Source organism: Myotis davidii, unplaced genomic scaffold (assembly GCF_000327345.1).
Source record: "Myotis davidii unplaced genomic scaffold, ASM32734v1 scaffold608, whole genome shotgun sequence".
Classification (NCBI taxonomy): Eukaryota; Metazoa; Chordata; class Mammalia; order Chiroptera; family Vespertilionidae; genus Myotis; species Myotis davidii.
In genome coordinates, this window is record NW_006300025.1 from 1916888 (window position 1) to 1928184 (window position 11297).

The window sequence follows — 11297 nt, forward strand, 5'->3', positions numbered from 1 at the left end:
AAAGAAAGCAGACTTCATGGTTTAAGGAAAACAAAACACAACACAACTCAAACTATGACGTTTTGAAGTTGGTGGTCACAAATAGCATAATACCCAATAGGTCTGACCTAGGGTATATTCATGAAAATGATTCGGTCAGGTTCTTATCCCAGCATCAAGAAGGGTTCAGGAATCTGGAGAAGGCTGTGTGTAGATGTTAAATAGGAATCCAGAGACTAATAAAGAGTCCGGAGACGAGATATAATTTTGAAAGGCATTGGGGGTCAGAGGAGCTTAGCTAAAGGAGCTAAGATCTAAGGTCTTAAGTCTAAGGTCTTAGGTTCTCCTTATCCCCAGGACCCCATGCTTTTTATTAACACAACTTGTCCTAAGGAGAGGTAGAGATATACACTTCAAAGGGTCAGGGTTTGGTACAGAGTCCATTGTCAGAATGGGGGAATTAACCTACAGCTGGCTGTTCAGGTGTTTGGCCAGTAGGAGGCAATAACATGTAGATTAAGATGCCCTTTAAGCTGTTTTGCAGCCACAATCAATTTAATGTATCCTGTTCAGGTTTGGGGAAATGCCTTCAGCCATTCCCAACAGGTGACTACATGTGTGACTCAACCCTGTTGAGTCCCCAAGTCTCATCAACATTTTGATGAAACTCTTGAAATTATGACATGCTGGAATTGGTCTATGGCAGATTCCAAAGAATCAAGGACAAAAATGGTGTCTATCAAAAGTATTTTTTAATACTAATAAAATATGGATGGCTTAAAAAATGCAATCCATTTGATTGTAAATAACTTCCTCATTTTGATTTATATATTTTACTAACACTAGATTTCGGATCATATAGAGAGTTACTTAATTTTTCCACTCTTATTCTTTTAAAGACACAATTCTTTGTCTTGTAATTCTTAACTGGTAGATTCATATCTATGGAAAGGTTGTGAAATTTTATCCATGAGGTCTTGAAGTTGGGTGCTGCACTGACATAGGCAGTTCATAAGAATACCAAGATAGGATAGAAATATAACCTATAGAGGGGTCCTTTTATTTTCCTCTTCTTACACCTCACTTTTTATTGTTTGAACACATATCCCTTCCCACCTAATATTCCTAGCTGCTCACACACACACACTTAAGGCTCTTCTAGTAGTTATTCAATACTTTAGGCAAATGGCAAATAATGTTTTTATAAAACAGTTGAATACCACAGCAATCATTGTTGTGGACAAGATCTACCAATGGATGCTAAAATTAATGTGTGAAATTTTGTGGAGAAACAATATTTGCTTAGTTATAAAGTATCTCCTTAAAATATTAACTCCAACTGCTCAAATTTAACAACCTCCAAATAAGACATACTCACATCACAAACCCACTGATATGATGCAGTGAGGACTTAGTATAATTTCATTGCCAAAAAAGCATAACCTCTTGTAAATCATGAGAAAACATTAGGCAGAACTAAACTGAGGAACATGCTAAAAAATAAACTATCAGTACTTTTCAAATGTGTCAAAATTATGAAAAATAAGGAAAGGCTAAAGAACTGTCAGAGATTTGAGGAGGCTAAGGAGAAATAATCACTGAATGCAAAGTGGGATCCTGGATAGTAGACCCGAACAGAAAAAGGACCTCAGAAGAAAAAGTGATGACATTTCAATAAAGTCTGTAGTTTAGTTAGTAGTATACCTACGTTAATTTCACAGTTTTGATCATTTTACTATAAATATCAAAGGTGATATAACATTAGGAGAAGTTCATGAGGGGTGTATAGAAACTATGCTATTTTTGCAGTTTTCCATGGGTTTAAAATTATTTCAAAATTAAAAGTTAAAAAATTATTGCACTCAGTTTTTAACATTTCAAAGAACTATTTTTTATTTCTTTAATGATATTTGTCATCCCATTAAAAAATTTGATATTTTTGGAATACTTTTCTGGGATTATGACTAATGCAGAGACAAGGGGTGGAAACATTTTGAGAGGAAATAAAATTATACCTTGTCAGGGTTGTATTCTCAAATTCTCACACTGCTTTTTCAAACGTTATACCCTGTTTTGTGTTTAAAATGCATTAAATTGGTGGTGTTAAACTACCAGAGATTACAGTAGGTGTGGGATTTAACTTTGAAATTCTTCTTTTGAATATTATCTGGAATGCAGACACTTGTTATTCACAGCTAAATGTTTACTTATGAGCTGGAATTCTTTTTCCTTGGGGACTTTAGAATCTATTGCTTATAGATTACTTTTGTGGGTGAAAAAAAGGCCACGCCCTAACCTGACAAGCTCAGGGAGGGACCTGCATGGCAGTTTTGCAAACTCAAGGACCTAAAGCAGGGGTCTTCAAACTATGGCCCGCAGGCCACATGCAAATACAAATATTGTATTTGTTCCCGTTTTGTTTTTTTACTTCAAAATAAGATATGTGCAGTGTGCATAGGAATTTATTCATAGTTTTTTTTTTAAACTATAGTCCGGCCCTCCAACGGTCTGAGGGACAGTGAACTGGCCCCCTGTTTAAAAAGTTTGAGGACTCCTGACCTAAAGTAATTACAAAGGATGGTCTGTAATTAAAACTTGAATTAAAAACAGTTTATAATGGGTAGTCTTGTCCTAGACCAGTATCTTTCCTGATAAAGGTCAACTTTACCTTAACTGAGCCTATTATTGTCTTTTTGCATGTAAGATAACATCCTTGTGAAATGTCAGGGTAACTTCTAACTTCTCTTTTTCAGGACCCCTCAGGGCACAACCAAATGCATCTGGGCTCCAGAACAGAGACCATAAACTCCTTCATTGTTATTGTTATCTTGTTAATTGTTGACTGGTAACTATCCTGCACCCACCTCAGTAAAAGATGTGTCTCTCATTTTACTTTTTATCCAATCCCAGAAGTTTCCCTGCTTTGCCTTCTCCCGCCTCCCTAATCTACCACCAATGGATTTCATGTAACTCACTTACATCTCCTTCTTTGATTGTAAAGTATAAAACAATCCATTGAGATTCTGCTTCCTGTCAATTGTTGACAGGTTGGCTCAAACTCACAAAAATTCTTTACAGGTTTGAATGTTTTTACATTAACACTTTCAGTGGTTCTCAACCTTCCTAATGCTGCGACCCTTTAATACAGTGCCTCATGTTGTGGTGACCCCCAACCATAAAATTATTTTCGTTGCTACTTCATGACTGTAATTTTGCTACTGTTATGAATCTTAATGTAAATATCTGATATGCAGGGTGTATTTTCATTGTTCGCGACCCACAAGTTGAGAACTGCTGCTTTAAATGCTTAAACATTGGGAATTTGGTTTTGTTGCTTTTCCATATTTAAGAGGTGTTTAAAAGCAAACGAGATATAGGCATTTTTAAAAAAATGGTGTATGTAATCTTGAGTGTTATAATTTATAGTTGGCCATACATATGGGTAGTTATGAAGACCTAGTCATCTCATCTATGAGAAAGTACCAACCAAATCTGTGCTTCTTAACCTTTAATGTGCATAGGAATCTTTTGTGGGTTTTGGCAAGATGCTGATTCTGAATCTGCAGGTGTGCTCTGGGCCTGAGATTCTGCATTCCTAAGCAGCTCCCAGGAGATGCCATAATCTGGCCCATTTTGAGTAACAAGGACCTAAATGAGAAGAGAATGCTATGAATGAGTCCTGTCTACTTCAGGTGTTAATCTTCAGAGTAAGGGATTACTTGTAAACAAGTGAAATATTTAAGTATCTTAAGGCAGTAAAGCTAATAATAAAAATTTGACGAAATTTCTCCACTGAAACAAACACTTGGAAGCAGGGAGTGAGGCATGTGGTGCAGCAGTCATTTCAACGTCAGACATTGCCTAAGAAGTGTTAAGGGATGGCTGTTGATGCAAATTCAACACCAACAGGAATCCACAGGTTGGACCGTGGTGAAGAAGGAAACTTTATTCAGTGCAAATGGCTCAACGCCGATATAGCACAGCTGTGAGAACAGCACTGCGGTGGAACAGCTCAATAGTGTTGCAGATCACTTATGAAGCAGCATGTCTGTGGGCCAGGCCAGGCCTCTGGTTACACAGCTCTGCTATGTTCTGCTCTGCATTGGTCTGCTCTGCTCCCCGCAGACATCTTTGGTGTTTCAGATCCAGCTGGGGAAATACAATCTTCAGCCTTCAGTTGAAAGGGAAAGTGGGCTCCCAGAGCCAGTAAGAAGCTGACTTATATAGACAGAAGTCCCCATCACTGATTCCAGATTGGTTCATCTTCATGCAAATGAGGACTCCAAATCCTAGCAGTTTGATTGGTCCAAAAGGTACAGTCCTGTTTGGTCAGAAGGGAGCCTCTCTGATTGGTTGGTGAAGATGCTGAGGGGGGGATATATTCAGCTACACAGCTCTGATTGGATGGGGAGAGCTTCAGTCTTATTGGTTGAAATAGAATAACATGAACTCTTCTATGAGGGCTGGCTCAGAAGGCAGGCAGGAGTTCAGTGCAGGCAGGCAGTTCAGTGCAGGAGGCAGGCAGCTTAGTGCAGGCTTCTCCTTGCAGTGCAGTTTGCATGAGAGGACCCTATGGAGAAATGGCTGCTTAGCTCTGTTTTTAAAATTTGAGCCTAGTTAGCCACCAGGAACGCTTTTTAGTAGGTATCTTCTTTCTCAGAATCCACAGTAGAAATATGGAAAGAAAAGAGACGGAGGATTCAGTCTAAAATTAAGCTGAACCAGTCATCAATCATGGGGGGGTAGGGTGAAGGACACACTTTTAGACACCAGGAGGATGTCTACCACTGCCACCAGGGGGCGCACCACCACAGCTTTTCAAGGTTGGCAGTGTGAACTATCAATTTTCTCTTTGAGGCTCTGGTAAAAGCAGGGTACAACAACGTGGGGCCCTCCCACTCCTTTAGAAAATGACCTCAGCTCTCCCTGTGACTGGGACTTGGTGATGGGTCATATGTTTACCACTCTTAGAAAGTTACAATTGGCAGCTGAGCTGGGCTTGAACTGAAAGGGATTCTAATCAGCATTTAGGTTCCAGGTGTTGGGGGAGAAGCGCTTGTTGCAGTTATCCTGGTAAGGATAGCACAGGATTGTTGAAGTGCGAAAAGCAACTGACTTTGGCATCTCTTTCTTTTGCATGTTTTGTATTTTCACAATGTTTCATAGCTGCAAACATCCTTCTGAGGAAAGGTTGCTGTCATCTTTCTAGTTAACAACGAGGAAACTGAGGCACAAGGAAGAAATGGCTTGCACCTTAGATCTGTGGCTAGATGACAGTCAGAAGTCCAGCTTCCTGCTGTAGCCAACAAAGGCAGCCAACCGCCTTCCTGACCTGCCCCTCCCCTGCAATCTTACTGCAGCTCCTTAGAAAGGAGCCTCAGGGCACAGGGCAGCCAGCAGGGAAATGCTGGGCAAAGTGGCTCCTCCACCCACCTCCCCAAAGTTAACCATGTTAATTCCTTTCATTTAAGTCAGCGGTTCTCAACCTTGGCTGCACTTTAGAATCACCTGGGAATCTTTATAAAATCCTGATTTCTGGGCCTCATCCTCCAAAAATTCTGTTTCTTTGTTATGGGGTGGGGCCACAACATTAGTAACAAACAGAATTTCTGGAGGACGAGGCCCAGAAATCAGGATTTTAAAAAGATTCCCAGGTGATTCTTATGTGCAGCCAAGGTTGAGAACCACTGATTTAAGTCAACTTGTCTTAACGACTTACACCTGCACAGATTCTTTTAATTTTCCCTAATTTGTAAAATTAGAATAATAGGACATGCTGGTGCCAGCAAAATCATTCTAAAAATATAAAAATATAAAAGAAAAATGGAAAGTTCTGCTTCACTCACTGATCCCACAAATCCTATAATACCATTTCCATCTAATATATATATTTTTATATTATATATCTAATTTATATAAAAGTGTATTTATTTTTTAAAATATATTTGTATTGATTTCAGAGAGAAAGGGAAAGGGAGCGAGAGATGGAAACAGCGATGAGAGTGAATCATTGATCAGCTACCTCCTGCATGCCCCACACTGGGGATCCAGTCTGCAACCTAGGCATCTGCCCTGACTGGGAATTGAACCAAGTCCTCCTGGTTCATAGGTCGATGCTCAACCACTGAGCCACGCTGGCTGGGCTATATATAGTGTGTTTATATGTAAGTATGTACATATACAGATGGAAAGACACACACACAGGATTTTGTTTAACTTGAACAAATATTATGAAATTTATAATACAGCTTACTTTTACCACTTAAGATGTATACCATAATTTACTGGGATGAGGTTTTGAAATTTAAAAATGATAAAACATTTAGAGATCAATTTTCTTGATTAAAAACATGGAATTTCCAAGCTTAACATTTATATGTTAATATAAATAAGCCTCCAGGGTCCTCCTCGGGTTTTCCTGTCACACTGGGCACCCTTTCTGCCCAAGTTCACATCAACAAAATGAAATCAGTGGGGTTTATGTGTTTTCTTTCTGAATGATTCTGATAGAATGAACAAAATTGCTTAAACTGTGAATTCTAAATTTTTGTCCTCTGAGGATTTAAAATTTTAATCTCTCGATTCTTTCCATGCTCTGGATTATTATTTTTTTCTCTCTCAGAGTTAAAAAACAACACAGAACTCATGCAAAACAGGAGCCAGATACAGCCACAGGTGTGGGGTGTTTGCATACTCTGTCTTTATTTCTTCCAAACACCCACAAAAGTCAATTTAAAATATTGACCAAAAGGGGCTAGATAATGTTTTTCCCTTTTAGATTTGCCCTTCAAGATCCACTAAAATACATGCCAGTCTCTCTCTCTCTCTCTGTCTCTCTCTCTCCCTTTCTTTCTTTCTCTCTCTCAAACAGATCTCAAAACTTAACACAGAAGAATCCCTGGGAGTTTGTGAGGAATGCAAGCTCCCAGGCCTCCTGAATCCTGTTTCCTCAGGATGGGCTTGGTCGTGGACATTCCTAACAAGCTCCCTTGTACTTTTAATGTCTGTCCACTTTCACTGAAAGGATGCTCCGTGGCTCAGCCACGGACTGGGTAGGAATCTTTCCTGATGGCACCTATTCCCTTTCTTCTCATTTAGAAGGAAAAGGGGATGGAAAGAATGCACAGGAAATGGACTGTGCTGACTTTTTCCACTAAAAGCTGCCTCCAATTTTATGCACACTTTGGAATTCTTCTATGCTTGTCTTAAAAAACTTGACCCCCTAAGCCTGCCAGTTGACCTCTTGTCCTGCAGTTACCCTTGGGCCCCTCCTTACACAGTGTAACCAGTTTGAGAAGCAGCGGGTGACTGGTTCAATTTCAGTTGAAGTTCCTTATAAAACTAGTTAATCTGGAAGGTCATTTGTATCTGATCCAGCCGCAGTGGTTGGGTTATTCTTGGCTTACACTAAACTTGGAAGGGAACTGAAGCATCAGGTAAAAAAAAGAAAAAAAAAATTCACACTTAAACGCAGCATTAAAATGAACAAACCCCAGCTCTACACACCATCCCAGACGGATTCCACCGAAGCAAGGCTGAGCAAAAGTTCCTCCGTTTCCCTGAAGTTCAAGGACAGGCAACAATGACCTAGGCTGAAAAAGATGGGAAGAGGGGCTGTACTGCCTGGTGAGGGGTTGGTAGGAAATGTTCTAAGTCATGATCTGGAACTCATGTAGGGTATATACACATAAACAACAGTCATTGTACTAAATGCTTAATTAAACTCTATGCATTTTCCTGCATGTATATGATACTTTAGTAAATTAAAAAAAAAAAGATGATGGACAGCTGTGAATATGACAATGGTTCACTAGAAAAAAGAAATCTACAGTCATATCCATGTAGTGAGTCAAAATCACCAAACAAATGCAGACAGTTGGGCAAAAAGAAAATAAAAAATTGGCAAGTACTATAAAATAAGCAGTTTCTTTGAACTCTGGTTGTAAACTGAACACTTACACTAACAGGAGCCCCAACTTGCAGACCTGGTACCCTCAAATGCCTCATGATGTGGAGTGTGGGATGAATACACTCATAGGAGTGATTCCTTTGTGTCCTTCGAAATACCCACAGCTCAGAAATTGGCCGAAGGAGCAGTTTTATTGGCTTTTTGATAAAGGCAGCAAACAAGAATGTGTCAGGCCTTCCTGGGTGAAGTTGGGGTTCTGTCTAGATCTGGGTGACTGTGCATGCGTAGGATGACACATCAGGCGTGAAGAGCAGCGGGTGAATTTGTTGTTTCTCAAAGCTAGGCCGTGACCAATGGGGTGAGGCCTGGACGTTGAAGTCCTCAGGCATGCCCGGAAGGGGGACTGCATCTGGGACCATTCCAGGAACAGTCCACAGCAGGGTTCCTCCCTTTTATCCCCCCAGCCACCAACACTTGGTCTTATTGTATTGAAAGGTTTTTTTATGAATATCTATTGGTCTTTCCTCTCTTAGGTTGGGCTACGTTTCCCTGTTGTTACGGAATATCGTGACCAGGAGGCATCTCACCAAAGCAAGTGGCTTCTCTGATTTTTTTTTCCTCCTCCCTCCTTGATGAGTGGTTTATCTGACACAAGTGGCATTGTTTGGTGTTATGGAGACACAACCTTGCTTTGTTATAGGAACTGCTCTGTCAGGTCTGGGCGCTGTGGGTGAGGGGAGGCAGGAGACCTGGACATTCTGCAGGAGGGGCCAGCAGATGCTGGTTGTCTAGGCAGAGATGAAGCCCCACTCTGCTTCCTGTTTGAGAGCTGGCCTGGGCTGAGTGACAGTGAATGTGGTCATGGAAGATTTTTTATTCTTTATTATATAAAGCAGAGGTTTGAGAAAGATAAACCACTACCACGACTGCACATCAGGTCCAAAATCTTCGCACAGAACTGAAACTGGAATGTTTATGGGAGGTCAAAACAGGGCCATGAGTGGTCACACCCAGCACCTAGCCCAGGGTGAAGAGGTGCCCCATAAACACGCCTGCCTCATTTCCGGATTGGGTGAAGGCCTGAGCACATCTTGGGGTGATAGCTCTCTTTCCAAGCTAATGCTCAGATTATTAGGGCTGGAATTTTCTCCCTAAGACACCCTGAACAAAATGTGACACCAAACAGATTAAAAAAAAAAAAAGCAAAAGCTACCCTCGGATTGATGAGGATCCTGATGGTGAAGGATAAATAAGTAGCACATTAGTTATGGCAGGTTCTGCTTCTAACAAAACTCAGTTTCCTGGAGGAGCTTCCTGGGAGAGACAGGGCACAAGTAACTGTTTTCCTTGGAAAAGGAGCCCAGTGACTGGGGTCTGGCCCCTTTGTCCAGTGATGACAGAAGACTCGAGGGCCTACTTCCCACCAAGCACACCTATTGGAGGGAGGGGAGAAGAGGAACTTCCTGACCAGAGAAGGGCCTTCCCTCTTCTTCCTGCAGAGGAGCATGGCAGCGAGGGGTCAGGAGCCCCCAGCCTCCACGCGGTCAGACTGCCGACCAGAAGTCCCCGGTTTTCCTCCCTGGGCAGTGGTTGGCTCCTCTGGGGTCTTTATCTTTGCTGTACTTCAAAACACCCCTGCGCTCTGAAATCTGTCAATATTGACTAAAAATATTTCTATGTGCCAAGGAGCAATCTCTCTCCCCCTCCTCCCCCCAGCTCTTTTTTCCTTTTACTGCAGGTACTGAGAGAATTTCCAGGGAATTGCCAATCCTTGCTTTCTCCCCCTTCTTGCTCCCTTCCTAACGCTTCTCCCATCACCAGATTACACAACTCCTTTGCCTGTGGCAATTTTCCCCTGAGCTAGTGTTCATTCTCTAACCCAATTAGTTCCAGATTCTCTCTCTCACTTTTATTTTCCCTACGTACACTAGAAAAAGCCACTCCAGTGTATTTCTTGGTTAGTGGGATAAAAGGCAGAGTATTCTGGGCTCCTACACTTTCATTTCTGTGTCTCCGAATGTTTGATGAAAGTAATGCAACTGGAGAATCCGCCCCCCCTCCCCGCCCCTGACCATACATACACACACCAGCCGGGATGTACTTACAGATTTTTAAAACCCTTCTCTCTACCTGGTAATCAAAGTAAAGGGACAACCACATTGTGGGACATTGTAGAAAAGGTGTGCTCTGTGTCTGGCAAGATGCCAAGCTGAAAACAGAAGTAAATAAGTGATACGACCGGGAAGCAAACGCCTTCCAATCTTGTAGGATAAAATGGCCTCTCTGTGGAGGGGAAGCCACCTATGTCCCCAGAAGCTGTCATCTGGGAGGTCACCCAGGTGGGAACGCACTTGGAGGCTGTGGGTTCTCCCAGTGGGGGAGTGGAGAAACCTGTACAGAGGTCCCCTCCTTCCTTCTCACCTCCCTAGACACCTGCAACTAGATACCCCCATGTGATCGGCCTCCGTGGAGACACTTAGACACATGGTTTACAAGCGATCCTCTCATTGAGAAGCCCTTTAGTTTTCAGCCTCATCAAAAATGCTTCTCCTTCTCAGGGCTGTATTCACCAGCCATCCCAGCCAGCAGCCCTAGGCAGGCACCAGGAAGAAGCCAGGAAGCCCGAGAAGGAGGGTGGGGGTGTCTGACATGCTAGGAGTCCTCTCTAAATGCACACCTTACCTTCTGCAGGGCTGTGGACCTAGCCAGGCCCTGGGAGAGTCAACACGTTTAAGGCAAGGGAATGGGGGTACTAGGGCTTTGACCTCAGAGTTAGGGGCTCGCTAAAGCTCCCTGAGGAAAGCCTGAAGCCTAGGAGCCTCCTCCCAACATTGGCCAGGGACCCCCAGGCCGCCTCATCCAGGGACAGTGCCAGCTGCCCCACTTCCCTGGCCCCAACTTCAAGCTTTATCAAGGAGTGAAGTGCGGGCCGGGGCCAGAGGGGGGAGCCAGGACACCCCCAGTGAGCCAAGAGCCTCTGGGGAGCCCTGTTCCAGGTCCGGAGACTGGCGTGCAGGGGGATCCCCACAAGGGGGCGGAGGGAAACCCAGGAGGCCCACAGGAGGAGGCGAGGCGGATAGCTGGGCGAGCGCAGCCAAGCGCGCTGCACTCACGGCGCCCGCTTTCTGGGCAGAGAGTAGGTAGGAAGCTCAAGAAACCCTGGTTTCTCCGAAAGTTTCCAGTGAATCCATTTTCCTGGTGACCGGCTTTTCAGTGGCGGGTTGGGTTTCCTTTCCCCTGGCGAGAAACGATTGAAGGCTTGCGCACCGGGCTCCCTCCTCAGCTGTCTCCTCCCCACGCGCCCCCTCTGCGCGGTGCTGGCCAGAGCTGGGCTACGTCCCACGCTGCCCCCTGCCCGCGCCCGAGTCCCTGTGCGTTGCAGGCTGCGGGGAGCTGCCCCCTCCGTGCT